Here is a 15871-nt window from a genome sequence, read left to right as displayed (position 1 = left end):
TGTCAGTGCATGGAGATATTCTTGGTTTTACAGCCGGAGGCCAAACAATTGCTGATCCTTCCCACAGATGAGGGTCTGTTACAATTTGATACAGTTTATTAAATCCTCTGTGAGCTAAACAGTCTGGACTCCAGGTTGATACAATGTATCAGTGCAGGTAAGAAGTAAACTAGCAGGACAGGAGAGTGATTTGTACTGCTGCTGTAGAGGAATTCCCTGTACTGGATGCAGTCATAGCAAACCCTCAGCTGTGAAAATTATTCAGTCCGCCTGCCCGTGGCCGGATTTCCATTGCGAAATCCGGAGCAGGCATCCACTTTTGCATTCCGCAGCAAATACCTTCCACAGCATACTATGGAAAAGCGTTTCTTCCTGCCCACGAGCGGAAATCAATTGTGATTTTCCGCTCGCAGGGGAAAAGACACAGCATGCTCTATTTATAGGCAGATACGTGCGGACGGCTTCCATTGAAGTCAATGGAAGCCGTCTGACCCGCAGCTCTTCTGCAATCAAAGGCTGCGGGACCCACGTCATCGCAGCATGATCTGTACTGCGCATGTGCGCCGTCGCAGCAGCCGGCACATCTGCAGTACAGAATAAAGAAGAATCTGGACAGGTACGCAGGGTCACCAGCCGGGTATAGGGTTGGATTCCACTGCGGGGTTCTGCATGCAGAATCTGAGCTGGCCGTGTGCAAGCAGCCTTAAAGGGGTTGTCCCGCGCCGAAACATTTTTTTTTTTTTTTTCAACAGCCCCCCCCCGTTCGGCGCGAGAAAACCCCGATGCAGGGGTTAAAAATAAAAACTGCACAGTGCTTACCTAAATCCCCGAGCTCCGATGACTTCTTACTTACCTGCTGAAGATGGCCGCCGGGATCTTCTCCCTCGGTGGACCGCAGGGCTTCTGTGCGGTCCATTGCCGATTCCAGCCTCCTGATTGGCTGGAATCGGCACGTGACGGGGCGGAGCTACAAGGAGCCGCTCTCCGGCACGAGCGGCCCCATTCAGCAAAGAAGAAGACCCGAACTGCGCAAGCGCGTCTAATCTGGCGATTAGACGCTGAAAATTAGACGGCACCATGGAGACGAGGACGCTAGCAACGGAACAGGTAAGTGAATAACTTCTGTTAACTTCTGTATGGCTCATAATTAATGCACAATGTACATTACAAAGTGCATTAATATGGCCATACAGAAGTGTATAACCCCACTTGCTTTCGCGGGACAACCCCTTTAAGTGCTGTCTCCCTTCCCCATAGGTTGCTGTCCACTGTCTGCTAGCTTTTGATTGACAGGTGAGGACCTTAAGAAGGCAGAACAGGGACAAGTCATCAGTGTTTATTGAACTGTATGCAGAGACGAGGGGGAGGGAGACACATGGAGAGCTGCAAGTAGAGCTAATGGTGAGATCTGCTGTTTATACACATGTACATTGCTAAAGCTTTCTATACACTCCTACATGTCTTTGTGCATGTAATTAGCATGTAGAAACAAGAGTTCTGTAATTAACGGTATACAGTCTATAGCCACAAAACAGAAGCAGCTCCACCCACCAGTCCTAAGAGGATGAAGAATCAGATATACACCCTGCAGAGGAAAAAATGCAGAATATAAGTCATATAATGGCCAGAAAGACGGGAGCTTATTCTGAAGTTATCTGAAGACTCAGTTACACTTTAACATTTGCTCCATATTACAGTTCACAATGTAGAAAAAATACAGAGTTAAAATACGCTAATCTCAGGGAAGTGGCCAGCAGCGCATCTGAGTGAGCTCCTCTGTCCTAAGCAGTAAACCGTCTCTCCACGGCAGTCTAACGGACCCTGCCTAACCCAGACAGACCTGTTGCCATTGCGCTCACAGAGTCCCAAAATGGCGCTGGCGGCAGGCCGAGCGTGGCAATGCAGAGCAGTCCGTCACATTCTCATGCCTCCCCATAGGGGTCATCATCCTCTTCTTCACCAGGCAGCCACGAGAACCCTTCTTATTTTCCTGCACGGAGGCTGGGACTGCTGTCACCCAAGTTAGACTGCTTTCACATCTGTGGCGGGGGATCTGTTTTCCTGCTCTGTTCAGGGGACAAGAAAAGGGAAGGCCCTGTCCAAATGGTCTCGCCTTATGACAGAACTGAACAGTGACGAATGGACCCCATTGACCATAATGGGGTCCATTCGGTTTCTGCTCAGCTGCCCTGTATTTTACCGAAAGAAAAAGGTATTTTGTGCCGGATCTTCAACAGAACTTCCAAATAGAGGTTCCAGTGCAGATGTGAACCCAGCCTAAAGGCCCATTTAGACACAACGATTATCGCTCAAAAGCCCTCTTTTGAGCGTTAATCGTTGTGTCTAAATGGCCCCATCTTACACTGTTCAGCCGAACAAAGGTTTTCAGTTCTGCTTGAAAACTGTTGTTCAGCAGAACAGCAGGACCGCACGCTGTGTTCTGCGGGGAAGAGCTGGTAACAGCTGATAACATTGTTACAGCTGTTCTCAGTTCTCAGCCCTGTGTGCAGAACAGCTGTATATGCTGTCTATGGTGCTGAATTCTCCAATGGGAGCCAGTGGCTGGACAATGGAGCTAATTACAGAGCTAAGACCTCCTGCTGAGTTCCGTAACAGCTCCCAGAAGCTCATTTGCATACAAATGAAAGTAATCAAGTACTAGTAGCAATTAGTGCCTATTAGTACTGTATGCAAAACCATCCCTGATCTTTCAATCTTTTGAAAGATATCTGTGTGTAAATAGGCCTTAAAGGGGTTGTCCCGCGAAAGCAAGTGGGGTTATACACTTCTGTATGGCCATATTAATGCACTTTGTAATGTACATCGTGCATTAATTATGAGCCATACAGAAGTTATTCACTTACCTGTTCCGTTGCTAGCGTCCTCGTCTCCATGGTGCCGTCTAATTTCAGCGTCTAATCGCCCGATTAGACGCGCTTGCGCAGTCCGGTCTTCTCCCTGGTGAATGGGGCCGCTCGTGCCGGAGAGCTGGTCCTCGTAGCTCCGCCCCATCACGTGTGCCGATTCCAGCCAATCAGGAGGCTGGAATCGGCAATGGGCCGCACAGAGCCCACGGTGCACCATGGGAGAAGACCCGCGGTGCATCGTGGGGGGAGATCCCGGCGGCCATCTTGCTAAGGTAAGGAAGAAGTCGCCGCAGCGCGGGGATTCGGGTAAGTACTAAACGTTTTTTTTTTAACACATGCATTGGGTTTGTCTCGCGCCGAACGGGGAGCCTATTGAAAAAAAACGAAACCCGTTTTGGCGCGGGACAACCCCTTTAAGTGGTATTACACATGATGGGACTATTTTTACAGGCACAGACTTTCCCTCTATTGCTTTACTTCAGAATATGCAATAACAAGGCACATATCTCCCTACATCTTTAACCCTGTCGCTGAAGACTCTCTTAAAAGCATGCTTTCTAACCTTGGATCTATACTACAAAAGGATATCAATTCCGCTTTTCAACCTATACAAGCTGAATTGTCAGCATTGGGAGAATGTATCTGCCATATTGAAATGAAAATGGCAGAATTTTCAACAGCGCAGACCAAATGGGTAGATAAGAACAATGCTCTGGAGGAGGAAGTTTGTGCATATCTGGCAAATTTCGGAGGACTCATCACGTTGCAACAATGTGCAATTTCATGATATACTAGAAACAATTAAAATCAGTCCTGCTCGTTGAATATCTAATTGATTATTTTGTAGTAGTTCTAGCAGAGGAGTCTCAAACTGATCTTTTAATTGATAGAGCACACCATATTTCTAAATCTCTACCTGCAGCAACTCTGAGAGATGCCACTGCTTGCCTCGATTCCTGCCATTTTAGGGTGACTACCCACTAGCGCTTTTTTTTCTGCTGCGAATTTGCTCCTATTTTTTCTTCCAATTATCAATGGGACTTCCTAATGTTAAAACCGCAACGCCACGCATCGCAACTTTGCCTTTTTAACATTAGAAAGTCCCATTGACAATTGGAAGAAAAAATAGGAGCAAATTCGCAGCAGAAAAAAAAACGCTAGTGGGTAGTCACCCTTAAAGAGAAATTTCTCCTAACAGCTAGGAATGTTTCGCATATCCCAAAACGATTTCAGGACTGTATTCACAGATCTATCTGCAGCTACCTTAGCGAGACACCGTGAATTCATCAACCCCACAAGAAGTCCAGGGATCAATAATATTTCCTATAAATGGGACTTCTCAGCGAAAACTACTACTGACGAGAGATGGGGAAAAAAAAAACCAAACTATCTACAAAGTTGATGCATCTACATCAGGAATTGGGCCTTACTTTGCCACCGCCCCAAAATGGCTCATCTCCACGATTACAGAAACAATGGCTACAAAAGTGATTTTCTTGCTGTTACATCTGCTAATTATTTACAGCCGTTCTTATAGACCGAGCCCTTGGGTTACGCATCAAGCAAGTTATCTTTTGATACAGGCTTTTATTCCCTCATCAGAAATACATGTATATCTTTCTTTATGGGGTTATCCTGGAAGCGGCCGCTGAGATACACCGGGGTCGGTGCGGAAGCACTGGTCCGACCCCTGTGTAGCAGTCGGCGCTCGTGATTACAAGTGCAGCTTACATAGATTTCAATGAGAGCGGCACTTGCAATTACAAGCACTGGCTGTTACACAGAGCAGTGTTTCCGGTCTGACCCAGGTGTATCCCGGTGGCCGCTTTCTGGATAATCCATTTAAGTCTACTTTCTTGTACATATGGACATTAGACTGCCTTTTATTTAGTACTAGCTGATATACCCGGCTTCGCCCGAGTTAATTTGGTACTGGTGTTTATATGGTGTTCACACGGAAAATCTTATGAAGTCGTGGTTACTTTAGAGATACTGAGGAAAAACATATGTTCACCATTTTGCATGGTTCTCTGCATTACCCAGGAAACACCACGGGGAGGTAACCATGCGACGTTTCCTTTATATAAAATGACATCAGGAAGTGAGAGAATTTGATTACGTACATAAAATTTGGACGCTAATTCTTTTGCGCTTAGAATTGAATAATCGAGTTGGAACCCATTAGCTTTTCCTACTTATGACATAATCAATGCTCCTGCCAAATTTCCCGTTTCTATAACACCGGAAAGTGAAAAAACTACATTCCGTACGTAAAATTTGGACGCCAATTCTTTGGCGCTAGAATTGAATAATCGAGTTGGGACCCATTAGCTTTTCCTATTTATGACATAATCAATGCCCGTGCCAAATTTCATGTTTCTAGCACATTGGGAAGTGAGAGATTTAGATTATGTACGTAAAATTTGGACGCTAATTCTTTTGCGCATAGAATTGAATGGAGTTGGGACCCATTAGCTTTTCCTATTTATGACATAATCAATGCTCGGGGAAAATTTCACGTTTCTATGACACCGGAAAGTGAGAAAATTAGATTCCGTACGTAAAATTTGGACGCTGATTCTTTTGTGCATAGAATTGAATAATCAAGTTGGGACCCATTAGCTTTTCCTATTTATGACATAATCAATGCTCGTGCCAAATTTCCTGTTTCTATGACACCGGAAAGTGAGAAAATTACATTCCACACGTAAAATTTGGACGCCAATTCTTTTGCGCTAGTATTGAATAATCGAGTTGGGAGCCATTAGCTTTTCCTATTTATGACATAATCAATGCTTGTGTCAAATTTCCCATTTCTATGACACCGGAAAGTGAAAAAATTACATTCCACACGTAAAATTTCGCCGTCAATTCTTTTGCGCTAGAATTGAATAATGGAGTTGGGACCTATTAACTTTTCCTATTTATGACATAATCAATGCTCGTGCCAAATTTCACGTTTCTATGACACCGGAAAGTGAAAAAATTACATTCCACACGTAAAATTTTGACGCCAATTTTTTTGCGCTAGAATTGAATAATCGAGTTGGGACCCAATTTCTTTTCCTATTTTGGAGATAATCTATGCGTGTGCCAAATTTCATGTTTCTATGACATCGGGAAGTTGGAGAACTTTTGGCAAGTCAGTCAGTCAGTGAGTCAGTGAGTGAGTCAGTGAGGGCTTTCGTCTTTATATATATAGATGTATAGTTGGGCCCAGGAATGGCTCACATGTTTATGTCAAGTTATGTTCCTTCACGCTTCGACACTGGTGACAAAGCGATATCACTGCTAATTGGCTGGAAATGTTCGTCGTTCTATTTTGTTTCCTTAGATTCATGTTCTTTGCTTGCACAGTCAGCTCTGTCATTCTGATTTATTATTCTTACCAGCTAACTTTATAATCCAACTCTGTAAAGCTAAAAATGGTCTTTCAAACTGTATTCAGAATGGCCCTTTTCCACGGACCGCTTATCGTTCAGATTCCCGTGCTCCTGTAGGAATCTGAACGATAATAGTCCCGTGTAAACGCATGCAGCAACGGAACGAGAATTGTTCAATCATTCAGTTTCAGCCGTTCAGTGTAAACAGCAGTCATTCACTTCTGAACGACTGTCTGCTTGCTGTGAGTGGAGGTGGGCAGGGGAGGAACGCTCCTCAGCCCGCTCCACCGCCATGGCATGGCGGCAGTGCTGTGAGCGATGCCAGCAATACTCGCTCCTATGTAACAGCATCTGCACAAGCTTCACTGGAATAACCGTTAGTAGGTAAGAGAACAACAGAGGACTTTTCTTAGATGATGTAATTATGGCTTCATGGAAATGTCTTTAGATGCAGTTATAGACAAACTTCAAGGTCAACGATGTCTCCTATTACAAGTTAAATATTGCCAAGTCCCAAATTTTGGGAATATACATACCTTATTTGGATAGAAAACTACCAACTATTATCCGTGACTTTAGGACACTGAACATAATTTTGCGAAATATCTTAAACATGAAATATGCTGAGTTGGAAGAAGAGTGGCGATAGAGATGTTAATTATCCATAAGATTTTATGTACGCCCGTACTGCGGCTGTTTTTCAGTTTTGTGGGTTATATTTTTTTTCTCGTTTCTTTGTGCACATAAAAAAAAAAAAAACAATAATAATTTTTTTCCCTAGGAAGCAAAAGCTAGACTGTATGCAGTAATGACATACCTGGCTCTGGTTTCTGTAGACTGCTAAACCTCATTTGTTCACTATAGCCATATAGAGTTCAGCTTTTGTCTGAGGAAGAGGCATGTTGCCTCGAAACGTGTTGTGTAGTCGGTTTATTGAAACTGCAAAGTCAGGTTTACCAAGTTGCACCAAGCCGTGTTTTTTTTTTTTAGTCATTTTATACCTCCTCTTGTTAGAATGGCATTCATCTGGGCCTGCAGCACTTTCAGACAGAGCCATTTCATATCACCCCCACTGGCATTCAATTTTTTTTCTTAAACTCACTATTTCTCTATGGATCACTGAATCCTCCAACAGGGCCACCCCACCATTTTATGCCTTCTCCACTTTTTTTTCTAGCATTACTTAGCAATGAATGATCCGTGAAAAACAGAGTGTACAAGGACTTCATCTGTGCGCAGTCCGGTATTTTCTGTGCACCCACTGACTTGAAAGTATTAAACACTTCCAAGAAATCAGACCAGATTTGTTTTCCACACAAGGCATCAGTCTGGGTTAAAAAGAAAAATCTGCAAGGCCCCATTAACTGTAATGAGTTAGTGTTATGTCCACATGCAGTCAGTTGCAAATATGAACATGAAAACTTCCCATGTCCATCAAAGACCACTTATCCGTCTTTTTCGTGTGTGACGTGTGAGTTAAAGGCAGAGCCTGACAACACCTAAAAATGTCAGTTACCGGCTCTTAGCTTCGCCCTTTGATCAGATGATAGTGACAACCTCACAGGTCCTTTATCCTTGTGCACTGAATGAGGGATTATGATGGAGGAGGGGGGGGGGGGGGGGGGACTACATCCCCTACAAACCCCTGCAGCCTCAGTTGCTAGGGATACAGCAGTACTCAGTCTGCCAGTTTGTAGCTGGTTGTGAGACAGCTGGACACCTGTGTCGAGACTTCAATAAATGACCCCTCACAAATGTACACATACATAGCTCGTGTGCTCACAGGACCTGTGATGATGTCACTGTCATATAATCAGTTACATGGTCTCTGAGCTGAATGAGGGATTATGGGCGGACTACATTCCCCACAAACCCCCGTGGCCTCAGTTGCTTTGGATAAAGCAGTCCTCAGCCTGGCAGTTGTTAGTTGGTTGTGAGACAGCTGGACACCTGTGTGGAGACTCCACTAAATGTCCACATACATAGCCAGCGGTACATATTGACCAACAATATTAAAGGATAGTCCTTCACCACTATTTTCACATATCCTGAACGTGATATTATGTCATCTCAAGTGCTAATGCCGCAAACACAAGTCCAGCCTCAATCTAATCATCAACCGTTGTCTAGTGTTGTAATAAACCGTCGCGGTCATGCAAACACGTCCCCACAGAGGGTTCAATGCTGCCGTGAATCTAACACAGTTTACATGATACAGCGACAAGCTAGCAGCTGAAGTTTGTACATCTTGTGCAGCAAATATGCGAAAGCGACAAGCGAGCTGCTGAAGTTCACAAATCACATTCAATTTATATGCGAAAGCAACATAGTAGAGCTGTGTGTGTGACACGCATGTAGCAGAGCTGTGTGGCACATTGCACCACCAGAAACACTGGTAGTATAATTTCCTAATAATCACTAGTAAGCTCTATAAAGGTGGGATATGTGGTAGCCATTACAGCTGTAGCTGGTCTCATAAGGGAAGATATTTCAAACATTGAACTTAAACGTTGGTTCTTCCATTGAGTGATATTTTTATGTGCAACAAAACTTAATATATTGGCAACATCTTCCCGTGTTTTAGACAAAAAATGTTAAAACTGAGAATTGTCAGACTCTTCTGTTAAATGAAAAATTCCAAAAAGTAGAAGTGGTTTGGCTCCCATATATGTGTTCTGAAATGCAAGTTTTATGTGTGTGACATTTCCCAGGTTCTGATCAAGAAAGCATCTTCCCCTCGGTGTGCAGCCTCTGATGGAGAACCATTTGTTTCTTGTTTGTATAGGATTTCTCACATTCCGGACATGAGAATGGTCGTTCCCCGGTGTGAGTCCTCTGATGGACAACAAGACTGAACTTTCGGTTAAAGCGTTTTCCACATTCCAGACAGGAGAACGGCTTCTCCCCTGTGTGGATTTTCTGATGTCCCACAAGAACGGATTTCATGGCAAAATTTTTGCCACAGTCCAGACATGAATATGGCCTCTCTCCAGTGTGAGTTCTGTGATGCCTAACGAGATCAGATCTGCGGGTAAAACATTTCCCACAATCAGAACATAAATACGGCCGCTCCCCCGTGTGAATTTTTAGATGGTCGTAAAGATTGGATTTGTATGAAAAACATTTATCACATTCTGGACATGAAAATTGTCTCTCGTCTCTGGGAATTGTCTTCTGTTTCAAAAGACATATTTTGTTTCTACAGTACTCCCTATATTCAGCCCACGGGAACGGTTTAGGGATCTGTGACTGCTCAGATGAAGGTTCTGCAAGTGTCGTAAGAGCAGATGCTAGATCTCCACTGTGGTGGGCTGAAGGTAAGTTAGGAGTAGTAAGATTGTCTTCATAAGCATCTTCGGTGATATCACTATGTTCTACTTCACAATCTGAATACGAAAGGAGATGTCCCTCTGAACCTCTGGAGCAGTCGTCTTCTGGAAATAACATACAATATTCTCTGTTTTTAGAACAAATTTGATATTTTATAACATTTTACATTTTCATAGAAAGTTAGGAAGACAGAGATGAGCGAACGTACTCGTTTCGAATAATTACTCGATCGAGCATCGTTATTTTCGAGTACTTGGCTACTCGGGTGCAAAGATCCGGGGGCGCTGGGGAGCGGGGGATGGCGTGGTGGAGCGGGGGGTAGCAGTGGGGAACAGGGGGAGCTCTCTCTCTCTAACACTCCCCCCCACTCCCCTCTGCAACCCCCTGCTCACCCACGGCGCCCCCCGAATCTTTTCACCCGAGTAGAGAAGTACTCGAAAATCGCGGTGCTCGAGTGAAAAAGGGGCGTGGCCGAGTACATTCGCTCATCTCTAGAAGACATTCATCATGTTTATTTATCTGTAAACTGATCTAGACATTTCACTGAGATATGTAGCCCTCCCCTACCATGAGGGGGCTACAGACATGAACAATGAACTCATCTACATTGAACCTAGGGACAGCCCAGAAGGTGCCCATACACATCAGACAATTATCAGACGATGCCAATTGTTTCAAATGGATTAGCCAACAATCTAAGGGTGGGTTTACACAGGACAACTATCGTCTAAACAGTCATTCGACAGAGTGAATGTAAGCGAAAGCCGGTGGCTGTGTTTACACAGAGCAAGCAGCTGATGAGCAAAAATTAGTTCACTAGTCACTTTGTTTCAGACCACCTAAAAATAGTCACTGGATGATTATCGGCAGCAGTAAACAGGCAATTTATTTGGATCAGAAGCGGCGCTCCAATGGTGTATGGAAAAGTAGAAAACAGAACTAGTGTGGAAAGACAACTCACCGCAACTGATCCGGTCCTATGGTTAAGAGACCGGTCAGTTCGTTGGTCCACAGGGGCCTTTCAAGCCAAATTTGGGACAGTACACGTTGACGGTCCTAGAACATCCCCTGAAGGAGAGCAGCAGCGAGCGACTCCAAAACAGCCGTGTTGAAGAGGAGAGAAATATATATTCAAAATGGAAAAAACTCACTTTATGCGCTCCGTCAAACTGTGTCAGAATAGAGAAATCTTACTTGTTGAGGGGTGCCTGGACTCCTGGCACCCCCAATATCCAAGGAAGCAGAAAAACTCCAGTGGAGCAGGCGTATTCTTCATAGGTCGGTTTATTGCATATAAAACAAGTGGATTGGCGCTGCAACGCGTTTCGGCTTCTGTCAAGCCTTTTTCAAGCATAAAGGACAATTGGCAAGTGGTCTCTATTTATAACAAACATACACTGAGGGAAAAGGAGGAAAGGGAGGGGAAAAAGGAAACAATCACCCTATGCAACCTCTAAATAATAATTACATTGCAATAGATGGTATCATATCCCCATCTTAATGACACTCTGTTGCTATTATTTATATGATATGTACAAAATAAATTGTAATAAATAAAACATATCGAGCGGTGCCCGCAAGGTAGCGCGGCGCCGTTCTATGACGTAATCTGAAGTCCAGGGGAAAAGGGGGAAGTGCTATGATGCCACACCGGGGGATGGAACATTCCCTGAAATCAATCGGGTAAGCGTTAGGTATCCCAGGTTACAAGAAGGGGGCGGGGTCTTTTCGCGTCACCCCTAGGAGACCTCCCACCACGTCATTAGAACGGTCACGTGGTGCTGCGCCGGACGTAACGACGTCCGCACATATAGTTACAAGGAAGGGGCGGGGTCTTGTCGCATCACTTCTGAGAAGTCTCCTACCACGTCATAGGATGGTCACGTGGTACTACGCTAAACGTAATGACGATCTCATACGGGGGCGTCACGTCTCGCAGTTATGCGAATTCCTCCCGTAGCATAGTCACATGGAGCTACGCTATGCGTAGTGACGTCCCAAATCAAGGACGTTATGTCACATGATTGCACCAACGGGGTGCCGCAGAGATACAATAGATATTAATATCTAGTACTGGACCCTCTTTCTATAGCTATTTAGTAAGATACCGTTTCTAATTGATAATCTTCTTATATCCAATTTTGATCCAAAGGGGTTACCGTAGTCAACCACATGATATATTATAGAAACATCTTCTTCTCTGCGGCACCCCGTTGGTGCAATCATGTGACATAACGCCCCCTCCTTGTTACTATATGTGCGGACGTCGTTACGTCCGGCGCAGCACCACGTGACCGTTCTAATGACGTGGTGGGAGGTCTCCTAGGGGTGACGCGACAAGACCCCGCCCCCTTCTTGTAACCTGGGATACCTAACGCTTACCCGATTGATTTCAGGGAATGTTCCATCCCCCGGTGTGGCATCATAGCACTTCCCCCTTTTCCCCTGGACTTCAGATTACGTCATAGAACGGCGCCGCGCTACCTTGCGGGCACCGCTCGATATGTTTTATTTATTACAATTTATTTTGTACATATCATATAAATAATAGCAACAGAGTGTCATTAAGATGGGGATATGATACCATCTATTGCAATGTAATTATTTAGAGGTTGCATAGGGTGATTGTTTCCTTTTTCCCCTCCCTTTCCTCCTTTTCCCTCAGTGTATGTTTGTTATAAATAGAGACCACTTGCCAATTGTCCTTTATGCTTGAAAAAGGCTTGACAGAAGCCGAAACGCGTTGCAGCGCCAATCCACTTGTTTTATATGCAATAAACCGACCTATGAAGAATATGCCTGCTCCACTGGAGTTTTTCTGCTTCCTTGGATATTGGGGGTGCCAGGAGTCCAGGCACCCCTCAACAAGTAAGATTTCTCTATTCTGACACAGTTTGACGGAGCGCATAAAGTGAGTTTTTTCCATTTTGAATATATAAGTAAACAGGCAATTGTTGTCTTTCAACAACTAACCAATAACTGTGCAAAGAAGAAGGATAGCAGCGAACAGTATTTCTGGACTGTGTGAAAAAAACTCATGGCATACGCTATTCTGATCCAATCTGCAGACAAAACTGGCCCATTCGATTAAATGGGGATACAGAAAAGATGGACCGCACTCAGGTGCCATCTGTATTACTTAAAAGATACAGGCTAAAAAAAAAAAAAAAGAATTGCATGTCTCATATGTTGCAGACATGAAAAACGGATTACATACCGAAATAAAAAAGAAGCAAATACACGGACTGCATACGGACGCATAAAGTTGGAAAATGTCCATCATTTTGCAGAAGCAACATAAACGATTTTTTTGCGTGTACCTTGCCTAATGCATAAGGGGGGCCTCCCAACATGGATTTCTTCCGGCAGCAGTTTATCTCTTGACAGGACAGAGCCTGTAAATTTGTTCATACATTGCCAGAAAGAATAAGAGGAATAGCGTGTAAACGCTCCGTTAGGTGCTTTATATAGAAGGTGAAGCGCTGAGCGAGAAGCCACGATTCAGCGGTGTACTCTGTCTGTGTAAACGCTCTGCACGAGCGCTAACTATCTTAGCAGCGATGTCAGCGCCCGTGCAGGTGTTTAACCGATTTCGTCCCGTGTAAAAGGGCCATAAGAAAAGAATTGTTATTTCAAGAACAATATGAATATATACCTAAACTGACACGTCAGAAACATCCACAGGCCCTTTTGTAGGTTGCACATATCACTGCCATGAACAAACAAGTCAAACATGTGACTTCTACTGTGCATTGGTTAGTTATTACGCACCTGTGCCAATTTCTTCCTCCCTATGGGGTAGGTCAGCTCTAATATATTTCTCGTCTCCCTCGGTCTCTTCCACTTTGACAATAATCAGGCCATCAATCTAAAAAAAAATTAAAGGCATGCCATAAAGTGTGAATTAAAGGGGTTGTCTCGCGAAAGCAAGTGGGGTTATGCACTTCTGTATGGCCATATTAATGCACTTTGTAATATACATCGTGCATTAAATATGAGCCATACAGAAGTTATTCACTTACCCCCTGTGGTGTTGGCGTCCCCGTCTCCATGGCTCCGTCTAACTTCAGCGTCTAATCGCCCGATTAGACGCGCTTGCGCAGAAGGGTCTTCTGCCTTCGGCTCGGTAAGGCAGCAGCGGCGTTCGGGCTCCGCCCCCTTCTACGCGTCATCGCGTAGCTACGCCCCGTCACATGTGCCGATTCCAGCCAATCAGGAGGCTGGAATCAGCACATGTGACGGGGCGGAGCTACGCGATGACTCGTAGAAGGGGGCGGAGCCAGAACGCCGCTGTTGCCGGACCGAGCCGAAGGCAGAAGACCCTTCTGCGCAAGCGCGTCTAATCGGGCGATTAGACGCTGAAGTTAGACGGAGCCATATTTAATGCACGATGTATATTACAAAGTGCATTAATATGGCCATACAGAAGTGCATAACCCCACTTGCTTTCGCGAGACAACCCCTTTAAGAAGTCTTCTAGTGCTTTACGGTTAGGATTCTTCTACCTGATAATGCTGTGGCACATTATGATTTGTGCTTGAATCCTCCCGTGGACTGGGGCATCTCTCGGGTGTATTACTCTTACTGGCTCCATCTGTAAGATTCACACACATGCAGTGAATATATATAATTATCAGCTTAGGGTACCCATATGTGCAGCATTTATCTGCTGCAACACACAGGAGGAGCCTTGCTAATTGCTGTCCGGCACCGAGACTCATCAATTCAAGCTATATGACCGGTCTGTGTCCCAATCGGAAATCAACGTTTCTCTACTTGGATTCTGCGGCAGAGAAACACTACGTACAAAGGCAGCCTAAGGGTGGTCTTTACATGGGTAGATAATCTGCCCACGCTAACAAGTTCTGACTGACAATGAGCAAGGTAGTCAGCACTTTTTCCTCTTGTCTACATAGTTAGATTATCTGCAGTAAAGGGAAAAAAGATCGTTAGTATGATCATTAGTCCCCATACTGCTATCATTGGTTGGGTGCACATCTTCCTGTTTATAGGAGAAGATGTGCAGCCGATCAATGGGCATTTTTATGCTGGTGAGCTCATCAGCTAACAAACAAGCATTTGTTCATTCATATGATGGTCGTTGACTCTTTTATATGGCCTTGTGATCATATGAACGTTCGTGACCGATAATCAGGCCATGTAAAAGGTCCTTAAAGAATATTTAGTAGATTTAATCACTCTCCATTAAATGACAGTCTCCTCTTACCCAGTGGTGTGAGGGGCTGGTGGGTCTCCATCATGACATCGTTGTACTGATCCTTGTGTTCTTCTAAATACTCCCACTCCTCCATGGAGAGATGGACAGTGACGTCCTGACACCTTACAGGGACCTGAGACACAATGATACAGTCACCATCAAGACACATTATCCCTTTGCGTTATTGTATGACGTCCCGGCAGCGCTCACCTCTCCGGTCAGCATCTGAATGATCTTATTGAGGAGCTCCAGGATCTTCTGCTCATTGTCTTTAGGATGTGTCAGTGTTTGCGCTGGAGGAACCTTCATGGGGCTTGGGCTCTTGCTCCATCCTCCGGACTCACGTGGCAGGGAACTGGATGCCACACACTCTCCAGATTTCTTCACTACCGTGTAATCCTGTGTACCGAGAGACGCACTGATAAATATTACACACACTCTTGGGAACCCTCATCAGATATAATTCCTCACCTCTCCAGTCAGCAGGTAGAGGATCTCCAGGATGAGGTTCACTATTCGCTCAGTCATTTTGTTCTTGTCCATCCTCGGTTACTTAGTAAAGGATAAAAGGTCCCTACGCTACAGGAACCTGGAGAGGAAAAAAGATGCTAAAATACCACCAAATATATAACATTAAACAAGAAGTAAGTATACTACACTCATTATCAAAAAAAATAAAATCAAGCACCTGGAAGTTGTCAGAATCGAATGAAACTTTCTTTGTGATTGCAATGTTGATATAAGTAAGTGATTACAATATCAGAGGAAAAGAATGATTTATTGAAGAAAACTGAACCTGAAGGGAGGCTCTAGTACCCTGTTGTACCGCCTGTAGCTTGGATACAAGATGTGCTACAGGTGGGCATGGGGGCTCTAGTACCCTGTTGTACCCTGTTGTACCGCCCCTAGCTTGGATATAAGATGTGATATAGGCGGGCATGGGGGCTCTAGTACCCTGTTGTACCGCCTCTAGCTTGGATACAAATGTGATACAGGCGGGCATGGAGGCTCTAGTACCCTGTTGTACCACCTCTAGCTTGGATACAAGATGTGATACAGGCGGGCATGGAGGC

The 15871-nt window shown here is 44.6% G+C and overlaps 1 pseudogene; it reads right to left on the bottom strand.

Moving 5' to 3' along the window:
• Nucleotides 1-8590: 8590 nt before the first annotated feature.
• LOC136581054 (zinc finger protein 271-like) overlaps nucleotides 8591-15871 on the bottom strand; it is a 39446-nt pseudogene continuing 32165 nt past the window's right edge.

This window comes from Eleutherodactylus coqui, chromosome 10 (genome assembly GCF_035609145.1).
Source record: "Eleutherodactylus coqui strain aEleCoq1 chromosome 10, aEleCoq1.hap1, whole genome shotgun sequence".
NCBI classification, from domain to species: domain Eukaryota; kingdom Metazoa; phylum Chordata; class Amphibia; order Anura; family Eleutherodactylidae; genus Eleutherodactylus; species Eleutherodactylus coqui.
This window is presented reverse-complemented; position numbering and strand designations above follow the sequence as displayed.